Genomic DNA, 11848 nt, shown 5'->3' with positions numbered 1-11848 from the left:
CCAATATTTATGAAATTTTTTTGAAGATGATCTGCACCAGATAATAAAAAGCACACAAAAAAATTTCAGCCCGATAGCTCTTATGCCCGATAGCTCTTAGGATGGCTGAGTAAAACGCATTCCCACGGACGGACAGACGGACATGGCTATATCGACTCAGCTTCTCATGCTGATCAAGAATATTTATATTTTATGGGGTCGAAAACGTCTCCTCATGTGCGTTACAAACATCTGACCAATTTTATAATAACCTCTGCAAGGGTATAAAAACAATAAAGTGTAAAGTTGCGGTTGATTTTGTAAAAGTAGCGGTTGATTTTGTAACAGTTGTGTAAATTTCAGTAGTGCGCGGTAGCTTTTCTAAGAAATCGTTCTCGATCATTCGATCAGTCGGCGCCACGAGGTCGCGAAAAACCGAAATGTCGCCACCATTGCGCCAGTCGAAAACCGAAAACCAGAACGAAAACGTTTGGTCTAGTTGAAGAAGAAGAATCGATAAAAAATAATATGGAAGTGAAAGAAGTTAGTGACGTAGAAAAAAGTGATTGCAGAGATCTAGATGTAAAGATGCAACAGTTAATACAAATGTTTTCTCTTAAAATCGAAGCGGATGAGAGAAAGTATGCAGAAGTTAAATAAACCCAGAGCATTTCAAAAAAGTTGTATGTGTGTTCGAGGGTTACAACGTACCGGTAGAGAAATGGTTTTAGAACTTTGAGGACAATGCGGAAACTTTCGAGCTCACAGACAAGCAGATGTATGTATGTGCAAGCGAGAAATAAAATGAGTGGTGCGGCACAGTTATATCTCGAGTCAGGAACAGTTGTGATTTTCAGAGTTTGAGACAAATGTAGTGTTGTGAGTTCGAGTTAAATTTGAGTAGCGCTGACCTACATCAACAGTTACGCGATCATAAAATGCACAGTGGTGAATCGTTTCACGAATGTATGCCTAATATGAGAAATATATTGCTAATGCTGGAAAAATCGAAGACGCGCGGTTATACGGTACATAGTTGATGGACTTAATATTAAAAGTGAGTTCAAGTTCTCAATGTACAATTGTAAATCGCTACAATTGTAAATCGCTATTAAAAGAGCAATATGGTGTATTCGAGCATGTAAAAAACCTTGATAATATTGAAAAAAAAAATAATCGATTTTACGTCTATTGCAAAGTGGAAAACATTAAAAAGAAAGAATTCCGTTTTAATTGCGGTTCCAGTGAGCACATACGTAAAGACTGTCATAGTGCGGATAGAAAATGTTTTTGTTGTAATGAAAGTGGACATATTTCAACCAATTTCCCCAGAAAGTTATCAGCTGTTCGTAAAATAAACATACAAAAACGGGCTCAGATGTCACTATTGTAAAGAACTCTTTTCTAAAATACTTGGGTAAGATTGATTTAAAAGAAAGTTGCCTAATGCTCTGCGGTCAGGCAAAAACCAAACAAAAGGCAAAAGCTTTTTCGAGACAGAGGTCATCGTAGATAACCTAAAGACGCAGCAAAAATTCTTGGTAGTAGAGAGCAACACTATGGACTGTGACGTTTTTTTGGAATACGACTTGGTGGAGAAGTTTAGAGTATCGATCGATGAGCGTGGATATACATTTATGAGCCTGGTTTAAGACACCAAATAGCAAGAAGAATATGCTGACAATTGGTACAATGTTTTTGACATCTCATGTAGTTATTCATCTTCTCCGCAATATCAAAAGCAATATCAAACGCTTCGTTGATATAGCTATCGGCCGAATGAGGCAGAGATGCATTGCCCTATTGAGTTAAAAATTTTACCAGATGGCGCAATAATCCCATTTAGGCAGTCACCCAGTCGTTTGTCAGCACCAGAAGCGGAAGCGGTTAAAAATCAAGTTAATGAGTGGGAAGAAAACGGAATAGTGCGCAAATCCATTTCGAATGTTGCTAGCAGAGTTGTAGTTGTAAAAAAAAAAGGCAATGTTTGCGGATTTGTGTAGACTACAGGAAGCTAAATAGCATGGTCTTGGAATATTGCTTTCCAGTTCCTTTAATCGATGAAGTGCTTGAGAAATTGCCGGCAGCAAGCTTTTATACGATTATAGATTCTTCTATGTGCCAATAGAAGGATTAATAGAGCGTCATTTGGATTTCGTAATTCTCCTGCTTCATTCATTCGTTTCGTTTACCACATATTTCAGGATCTGATTAACAAGAATATAATGCAATTATATATGGATATTATAGTATTTTTGCATAGCTCGTGAGTTATCAATATTTATTGTTTTCTCTCAATTTTTATGTGCTTAGTTTGTTTACGCGTTCGCTGGTGTTGTTTGCTTGACACCCTTCTGTTTTATTTCCATAATTTGCCAAATTAAACCGTTTTTTCTTTTCCGTGATTAGTGTTTGGTGCATTTAATTTTTTTTATTTTTCTGTTTTGTCATTGCTTTTGCAGTTGCTCCCCTCATCGCCCCCATCATACCATCAGTGCTAGCGGTTTTGATGTCCTCTCTGCTTTGTGCTTGTACTCAGCTTCTCTCTTTTAAAAAATTGCAACTTTAAAACTAAATATTGGGCGATTTCAACAATCGATCTTGGATTTTTTGGTTTTATCTGAAAAGTATGTTCTTTATCGTTATTAAATCGTTATTGAACTAGAAGCGTTTAAAAATGTACTAAATATTGGCATTTTTTTAACTTTGGTGGAATACAACTAACAAGGATCAACTAGGATCAATGCCGGACTACTTACACTACGTAGGTGAAATATTTACCTATCAGATGTATATGGTCCCAATATGCGGAGACCTGCGACAGCGATGCGTAAGCCATAAAACTAAGTTAACCTCGCCTAAAAAATGCGCTGCAGTTATAAGGAAGAAGAGAAGTATTTAAATGATAACATTGAGTAATGCTGTTTTGCAAATACTACCTGATGATACAAGCTGAATTTTCTCGGAAGCTAGGACTGAAAGTTGACTGCCCAAATCACCGAGACGGAAATCCTTTAAGGACATTTTTTGAAAATGATGAAATGACATCTTTAATAACAGGTGTTAGGAATTGGTAAATGGTGAAAAATTTGTCAAATATACTTCAAAGACTGCTCAACTTTTGACTGAATTGTATCCGCAAAAAAACTTACCCCAACGGTACATAGGATTTTGGCTCACGGAAAGGATTTAATAGAATTTCAGTGCTTACCAATTGGAGAGCTATCCGAAGAAGCACAGGAATGTAAAAACAAGGACTACAAAATGTTCAAATATACTAATACATTAAAAACTTCTCGTGTTAGACAAAATGAAGACGTTTTTAACATGCTGGCAGCCTCTTCGGACTCACTTATTGCATCACTGAGACACGTGCGATCACGAAAGGATTTGAAAAATAGCAACTATAGTCCCGAAATGTTGAGTTTATTAGCTATTGATGTAAATCTATATATATAAAAGAAAGTCGTGTTAGTTACAACACTTATAACTCGAGATCTGCTGAACCAACATTCGTGGTTTTTGATTTGTTGTTTTTGTCTCCACCCGGAGTAGGAGAATACATCTTAAAAACAATAAATAATTGCTGGAAAACCCCTTAAAACAGTCAATTTCTTTTCCCTGTACAAACAGTCAACTGTTGTTTAATGTCATTGTAGTGCTCTGTAATATACAATGTGAATACTGAAGGAAAAATTCGAATATTGTGTTTTGTGTAGTAACATAATAGAAATTCGAATATCGTGTTTTGTGCAGTGTTTAGTAACCCATATTATCAAACGAAACCCATTAGCAATCTAATTATTATGCCACGTCCTAGAAGATCTAATCTTTCCCGGCGGAGCCGTAATGCAATTAGGCAACAGAACATCGCGAGTCAATTATCCGATGTACAAGGAGAAATTACACGAGAAGAGTGCAGCGTTAGTATTCAACGAAGAAGAACATTAATTCGGGATTCTCAAGATTCTGATTCTGAAGATGCCCGTGAAAGAGCTCGGTTGGTAATGCAGAATCGTCGAGCGAACAACAGAAGGCAACAAATAGATAATTTGCGACGCAGAACACGATATTTAGCTGATTTGAATCGAGCAGCGTTTCCATACAATTGCAGCTATGATTACAGCTTGCATCCTGGCGTTGGCATTGGGCAAATGGACGTTGTTTGCGAGTATTGTGGTGCATTAAAGTTTTCCGGAGAAACGCCTGGATTATGCTGCCTTAATGGTAAAGTGAAATTGCCAGTGTTGACTCCGCCACATGAGCCATTGTATTCATTGCTTTGTTGCGAAACACAAGAATCACGCCACTTTCTTGAATACTCGAAAATATAATAGTTGTTTCCAAATGACATCATTTGGGACAGACATTATCGAAGACGGAGGATTTAATCCGACATTCAAGGTATTTATTTTTGTACTTACATAGAATGTAGTTAAAGAATAACTTACTTTATCTATTGGTGTGTATTATATTTGCTAATACTGAACTCTACTCTCCCACAGAAAAAGTTTTTGTAACCCAGTTAATACTGTCACGTTTTTATTTTGTAGTTACAAGGACAGATTCACCATCGGATTGGATCATTACTACCTTTCGAAGATACACAGAATAAATTTTTACAAATATATTTCAAGGGCAACATGGAAGAACAACTTGATCGACGCCTAAAGATCAATGCAGGAATGAAGCGAGCAATTATTCAAGACTTGCAGTGTGTGCTTCATGAAAAAACACAATCTGCTTATTTATTGTCATTATTAAGGCGGAACAAAGTTCGCCGGGTCTCTAGTATTATATATAAATTAAAGCATTAAAAAATGTTACATAGTCGTTTAAAACAATGAAAAATTCCATTTGTGATTGAAAAAAACCGGAAATGCTTGGAAATATTTTCTGACTTTGACCTTGAATATTACAGCACCACGAACACCCAGCACTCATGACATTACAAGCTTAAGGTATTCATTATCATATGCTTTCTAAATTTTTAAATTCGCTTTATTGGTTTAGAAGCTATGATTTTTGCAATGTAAAATGCCAAAAGGCCCCACTGTGCGACGTGTGCCCTTCGACTCTACGACTCTTTCGCGTAGATGCCTCTCACACTCAGCTGCTACACGCCTCGTCAAAATAGGGGTAATCTGAGAGCGGTGTGCCCATCTCGTCTTTACATATGTACATATCTTTAAATGAATCCACAAACAAATACTTCTTAGTTCTACAAACGTTTTTTGATGGCCATACAACCATTAAAAAAGAAATGTAACCTAAAGCTATAAATAATTAGGTATTGTAGTTTGTTTGAACTGTTTAGCTTTTAAATTTTCTTTTATAAGTTTCTCCTTAATTCTATAAACTTGAACTTTATCTTGATCTGTTATTTCAGAAGAATTAAAGTTTTCAAGAAAATTTGGCAAAGTGTTAGATGCATTTATGGCCTCTTGAAAAGATTCTTCTTGATTCTTGATCGCTTGTGTCTGAATTATCATCGTTACCCTGAGTTATATGGACAATATCTTCGTCCGATTAAATGGCGAATGGAAGAATATTTTGATCACACTCGAGCCATGATTGTAGATCATTATTTGTGAATTGGTCCGTCATATTCATTATTGGGGTTAAAACATCAAGTGTGTATTTATGATGAAAAAAACATTTTAAATAATTTTGTTTTAATTTGAACACTTTCATATTCATCTTTATTTTCCAAACGGAGAAAATTACTCCAGACATTTTTCAAAACTGAAGATGTAACGGCATTCCAAAAACTCGAAATGCTCCAGAAGATTCTTGATATTAAAAAACTTAAGATCATCGGAGTTTTTCGATGCGAAAAGTTTTTGCATTAGAGTTTTACGGTAGTGACTTTAAAAACTCCATTTTGCGCCCTGATCCATTGCACTATGGTCCAAAATCCAGATTTTGTGGCATAAACTAAAAGGAATGCAGTTACAGAGTTAAAACTTTGCACATATAACGATGTTAGGATGATTATTAAAAAAAAAAAAAATTGGAGTGATTTGAGCACGGCCTCTTGACATCACATACTAGCCCATGCAGCGTATACGTAATGTGACTTAAATTAATTTGGGATTAAAATAATTATCGCAATTAAAAGTCAACAACTTAAATTTTAATATTTTATTTTGAACTGTTATTAATAAAAAAAATTTTTGTTTCTTGATTAAGCAATACAAACTATAAATAAACAACTCTGGTTTTATTTTAAAAAAGATATTTTCGACAATTGCTTATAAAATAGATGATAATATAAATTTACCTCGGAAAAACTCGGAAAAAGTAATCATAACATAATTTAATACATACTTTGAGCTGTAATTTTCTATAATTACAGAAATTCACGGAAAGTTAGTTTACACTTCACAATAGTCGCACACATGGGTTAACTTTTCTTTATTTTAGGACATAAACAATCATTACACAAAAAAAAACAATTAATATAAAATTTCGAGCAGTATTAACATTCACATACCTTGATTAATAATATCCATTACAAAAGTTTTTTTAAAGTTTGTTTATTAATTTTTTACACTGCACATTAGACTTGGATAAAAGCAGCTCATCGAGGTGAACTGGCTCACTCATTCTTTTTTTCCCTAGTGAGCCAACTCACTCGTTTGGCTCACTGGCTCACTTGCTGATAGCTCATGACACGATAATAAAATACGTTACATTTTAAGCCATTTAAAAATATTACATATTTTAAAATTTTTTTTCTTTGAACTAGCAGAACAAACTCTTAATTAAAAATATATTTTTTAGCTCCCTTCATTGGGAATTTAATAAAATTATAAGATAAAATATAACAGAAAATTAAAAACAAAATAAACATTCTTTGAGATCCATTCATTGAACGCAAAATGAGCCATAAGAGTGAGTGAGCAAAACTGAGCTAGTTAGCAAAACTGAACTACTGAGTCAACATGAGTTAGTGAGCCAAAATGAGCCATATTGAAGGACCCAGCTCAGTGGCTCAGTTCAGTGAGCCATTCATTTTGGCTCACTGACTCTTGAGCTACCCAAGCCTACTGCACATAGGGACGCCGAGCCGTTTTTTGAGCACTTAATTCAAAAATGCATGCTTTATAATTTTCAGTCTCATTGCAATTATTTTTGGCATCTCGCCTCCACGGTGAAAAAACCGTATTTTGCCCAAAAAAGTTTCCAAATATTTTATCAAACGTAATACTTTTCATACAACCGTTGTGATTTTAATAATTTCTTTAAATTTAGGGCCAAGATTCATAGAAAAATCTAGAAAATGTTATTAAATATCATTATCAGCATAAGTAATATAGACATTTGAAGCAAGAAACTGCTTCTGTCGGCCGCGGAATTCGAGAAATGCATTTGGAAGCTTTTTTCTAAGCTTAAAGACAAAATCAAGGGATCTGAATGTCCATTTTTATGCGGAAAGTGTTTTTAAAATCTGCGATTCTGTTGTTTTTCTTGGTGTGAAGGGTTGGCTTATATTTATAGCAACCAGCAACCTTGTAATATACCTTACCGCTTTTGGTAGTTAAACTTACTTTCTGATTCGTGCTACTCTTTGTGGATACATAAATGAGACATTAAAGTCGCGGAAACGATTTTTGTGCTGTTATTGGAGCTATTTCTTATTATTCGAAAGGTCGTATGCATCTGCCATATAAAAGATTGAACTTAAAAACATCCAAATTGGTCCTATATGTTTTGGTGCAATAAAAAAAAACGCCTAGTATTCAATTATAATTTCGCATCCAACACACCTGGAGCATTATACACTACATGCACCTGCAACCTATCAACATTAACTCGATATGCTTGATTCCCAAATCGTTGTTTCCTGCTTTATTAAAATCTCGTCCTATGCGCTAAAAAGTTAAATTGCAAAAAAAGTGGTTATTTGTGGACATTGAGACTTTTATATTTTACAAAGAATTGATTATTCTATCCAATAGTAAAAGTCTTAGACTGCACACTGGTAAACATTTTTTTTTAACTCCACCTAAAGTTAAGATTTCGTTATAAGTCTTGTTTTTGCGAGTTGCTCAGAATGACACAAATTTTAAGGTACACACCTAAACTTGTTACAAATTAAATATACCTACACATAAGCCCGACTTTTCCAGTTGCATCTACAGTTTTATCAAAAACGTTCTTCTTTCAAAAGTTATATACACTCAAAGTCAAGCAACAATTTGCAATAAACAGAAGGGAATTCATTCTGTTCCCAACACTGGTTTTCAACAACGTTTTTCTCGCCAGTGTTGGAATAATTTGAAAAAGCAAGTATGCAGAAATATGCATTGATGTTCTATCTATAAAGTGGCATCATTTCGATTTCATTAACTTTTAAAAATTGACTTAAGTGCTCAAAAAACGGCCGGCGTCCCTATGTGCACTGGCTCAAAGTTTGCCTAAAATTTCCCGCTTTTTTTGGCAGAGTGAACAGCTGACTAAACACCTGACTTTAAAAGTGTGATAAAATTTCAGGGGTGCAATAAAAACAAAAATTTTTTGTTCGATATATTCAAAGTATTCTGTCCAACAAGAAATTGTTTAATGCCACAAAATGTGGATTTTGCACCATTGGTTGGATTAAAGAGGAGTTTGGTGGAAAATACTTCACAATAACTTTGAATTCCTGCTGGTTCGGATGAGCCGGGCAATTGTCCAAAAGCAAAAGAGCTTTAGTATTTTTTTCAAGACCAATTTTTTTGAAATGTTGTTTGACTTCTGGAACAAAATTATGATTGAACCAATCCAAGAAAATTTGTTGGGTAACCCAAGCTTTTTTATTAGCTTTATAGATGACGGGCATTATTTTTTAACACTCTTGGGCACTTTTACCTATAACTAGAGCTTTGCACTTATGTATGTGTGCCAGCTGCATTGGCGATGGCAATGTGGTAAGTCTCTCTTTTGAATTTTTGTGGCCATCTATAAAACGTTCATGATGGCAAGACAAACTGCTCTGTTTTTCGGCGTAAGAACCCGACAGTTGAATAAGTTTCTGTACAAAATTTTAGAATTTTGTTTTTATTTTTAATTATATCGTAAACTGTTTGTTTTCCACTTAATAATTTTCCGACAGCTATTTGCCAGAAACTAGTAGTAGCTTTAGTAAATATTTACCAATTTTTTTTATATTAAATTCGTGCTCACCGCAAACCCTTTTTTTCATAGACGCTGCCATGGATCGAAATATATACAGTCGACGGCATAAGTATTTTGACAAAAGTTGTTGCTCTCTTTAGCGATTTGTTTTGAAGAAATTGAGTTGTTAACGGTTCTTGCTTTATAAGAAATGCATACATGTGATGCGCCATTCCATAAGGCAAAAATGATAACAAGTTTTTTTAATGAAAATAAAGTAAATGTGCTGGATTGGCCACCGCAAAGTCCTGATGTGAACTATATTGAAAACATATGGGCTTATATTAAGCGACAGCGTTGTGCTGATCTCGAAAGGACACGACAGGACACTATTTCTGAGGTTGGAGAGCTCTGGAGACATATTTCGTTGGATCTCTCTTTTCTTTTTATGGTCTTTTAAAAAAAACTAGAACATATTCTTTGAAAATTTTGTTTGTCAAAATACTTATGCCGTCGACATTATATATGGAATTTAAAATTTTTCCAATGATACTTCAAATGTCAATAAATAACTTGTATATAGCAGTCGTCGGTAGATGAGAAGTCTAAGTGACCCAGTCATTTGAGCAACTGAACAACGAGTATCCGGGCTAGTGGTATGGATGTAGTTTTCGTCTAAGCCGAAGGCCTCAATTGCCAGTGCTTGTAAAAATATTAGGTTGATAGTTTACAACTATATCCTATACTTATAATAATAATATAACTTGTATGTTATTTTTAAAATGTGTTATTTTTTGGGTTTTAAAAATTTTTTAAAAATATAACGAAACGTCTTTAAAATTCATTTTATAAAATATCTGAAACATTATCTATCATCTGATTAAAGTTAACGAAATAACCGCCAAAACACATGATTTAACACAACTTAACTTCTGTTGTGTGTACAGTTGAGAACAAAAAAATAGTACCGCATAACACTCGCCGATATTTATTACTATAACTTGCAAGATATTAGTTTAATCTGTTAAACACCTTTTAGTACTTATATCAGCAATGTCTAACAGTTGTCTATTACATTGTAACCCGACATTGTGACTGCTGTGGAGATCCAGGACCGTCTACAAAGACTATTAAACATGGCAGATCGAGTGTGTTAGTGTTGGGCTGTTTTCCATATTACGGTGTTGGTCCTATATGCTGCATAAAAGCCCAAGCATGTTTACTTTAAAATTGTTGAAGAAGTGATGACCTGAAACACACGAGGAAAGTGGCTTATTTTCAAACTGCAGGAGTAGATTTAATGAAGTGGCCCGAACGGTCGCCCGGGGTGAACCCAATCGAAAATTTGTGGTGCGACGTTAAGAAGAGAGTAGCTGCTGTAAAGCCAATCACTAAAAGAGGTGCTTGGACTGCTATAGAGCGTACATGGAAGGCCATAACACCAGAAAGGTGCCAGAAACTGGTAGACTTCATGCCGCGTCACTGCGCAGCCTTACTGGGGATCGTGGATATGCCACTAATTATTAATAGGCTGATATTAAATTGGTCTTTATTTTAAAACTATTTCCCTAAAATAAAATTCTATACTTTGCCTGTTTAAGAATAAACATCGTGTTCATCTGATGAGGCCTCACCAAATCAGATGCACCAAAACAAAATATAATACAACTGTACTTTTTTGTCAGAAACAACTAAACGAGCATATGACTAGAATTGCAAGCAGCCACACACGTTGGGAAAAACACTTGTAATTCTAAACTCACCCAAAAGATCACAACGGCAGGATGTCAAGTGGTTGACGTCGTTCCTAAAATAATAATAATTTTCAACCCCCGGAAACGTGGGGTATATTTTAATAACAATTGTCATCCCCTAGAGGCTAGATATCCTATTTGTAAATTAAATCAGTTCATATTTTGAGCTCAACGAATGAAGATTGTGTTTTTTAGTTGTGGTTCTAAAGTCCCTATTCATATGTACCAGAGAACGGCATGGCGTGACGGCAAAAAAAAAAATCACACAAAAATAGCAGAATAATCGTGTCGTTCGGCTCAACCGATCTTAAATTTACCACAATGCGCTCATTTTTTTCTACCCTTACATAGGGTATTATAAAATTGATCAGATGTTTGTAACGCACAGAAAGAGACGTTTCCGACCCCATAAAGTATATATATTCTTGATCAGAATGAGAAGCTGAGTTGATATAGCCATGTCCGTCCGTCTGTGCGTACGCGTTTTACTCAGCCGGGCTGAAATTTTTTTTCGGTGTTTTTTATTACCCGGCAAAAATAAAGTATGAAAATCATAAGGATAGGACCACTATATCATATAGTTCTAGAAGAACTAGAAGAAAAATTTCATAAAAATCGAGTATGCTATGAAATTTACATATGAGATAATATGAGAGTAAAATTGTTTTGTTTGTATATTGATGAATTGAGTTGCAGAAAACAAAATTTGAACATGTAAAATTATTATTACCAAGGACTGCAAGGGTATACAAACTTCGGCATAGCTGATGTTAGCTTCTTTGATTTTTTTTACTGAGTTTATTCGGCTCAGCATTGATTTTTTCCTTGATTTACTTATGAGCCCAAATCCTTACTCAATTCACGCCACTAAACGAAAATCAGCGTTGAGTGAAAATCAGCGTAGAATGCCAAAGCCACTGAACTCGTTTAAATGCATTACCGTATAATAATAATCACAATGTACAATAGAAATAAGTATGCATTGAGTATTAATAAGAAGTTAACACGATACA

Source organism: Drosophila tropicalis, unplaced genomic scaffold, assembly GCF_018151085.1.
Source record: "Drosophila tropicalis isolate 14030-0801.00 unplaced genomic scaffold, ASM1815108v1 contig_573, whole genome shotgun sequence".
Lineage (NCBI taxonomy): Eukaryota > Metazoa > Arthropoda > Insecta > Diptera > Drosophilidae > Drosophila > Drosophila tropicalis.
The sequence above is the reverse complement of the archived record's forward strand: the minus strand, read 5'-3'. Positions refer to the sequence as shown.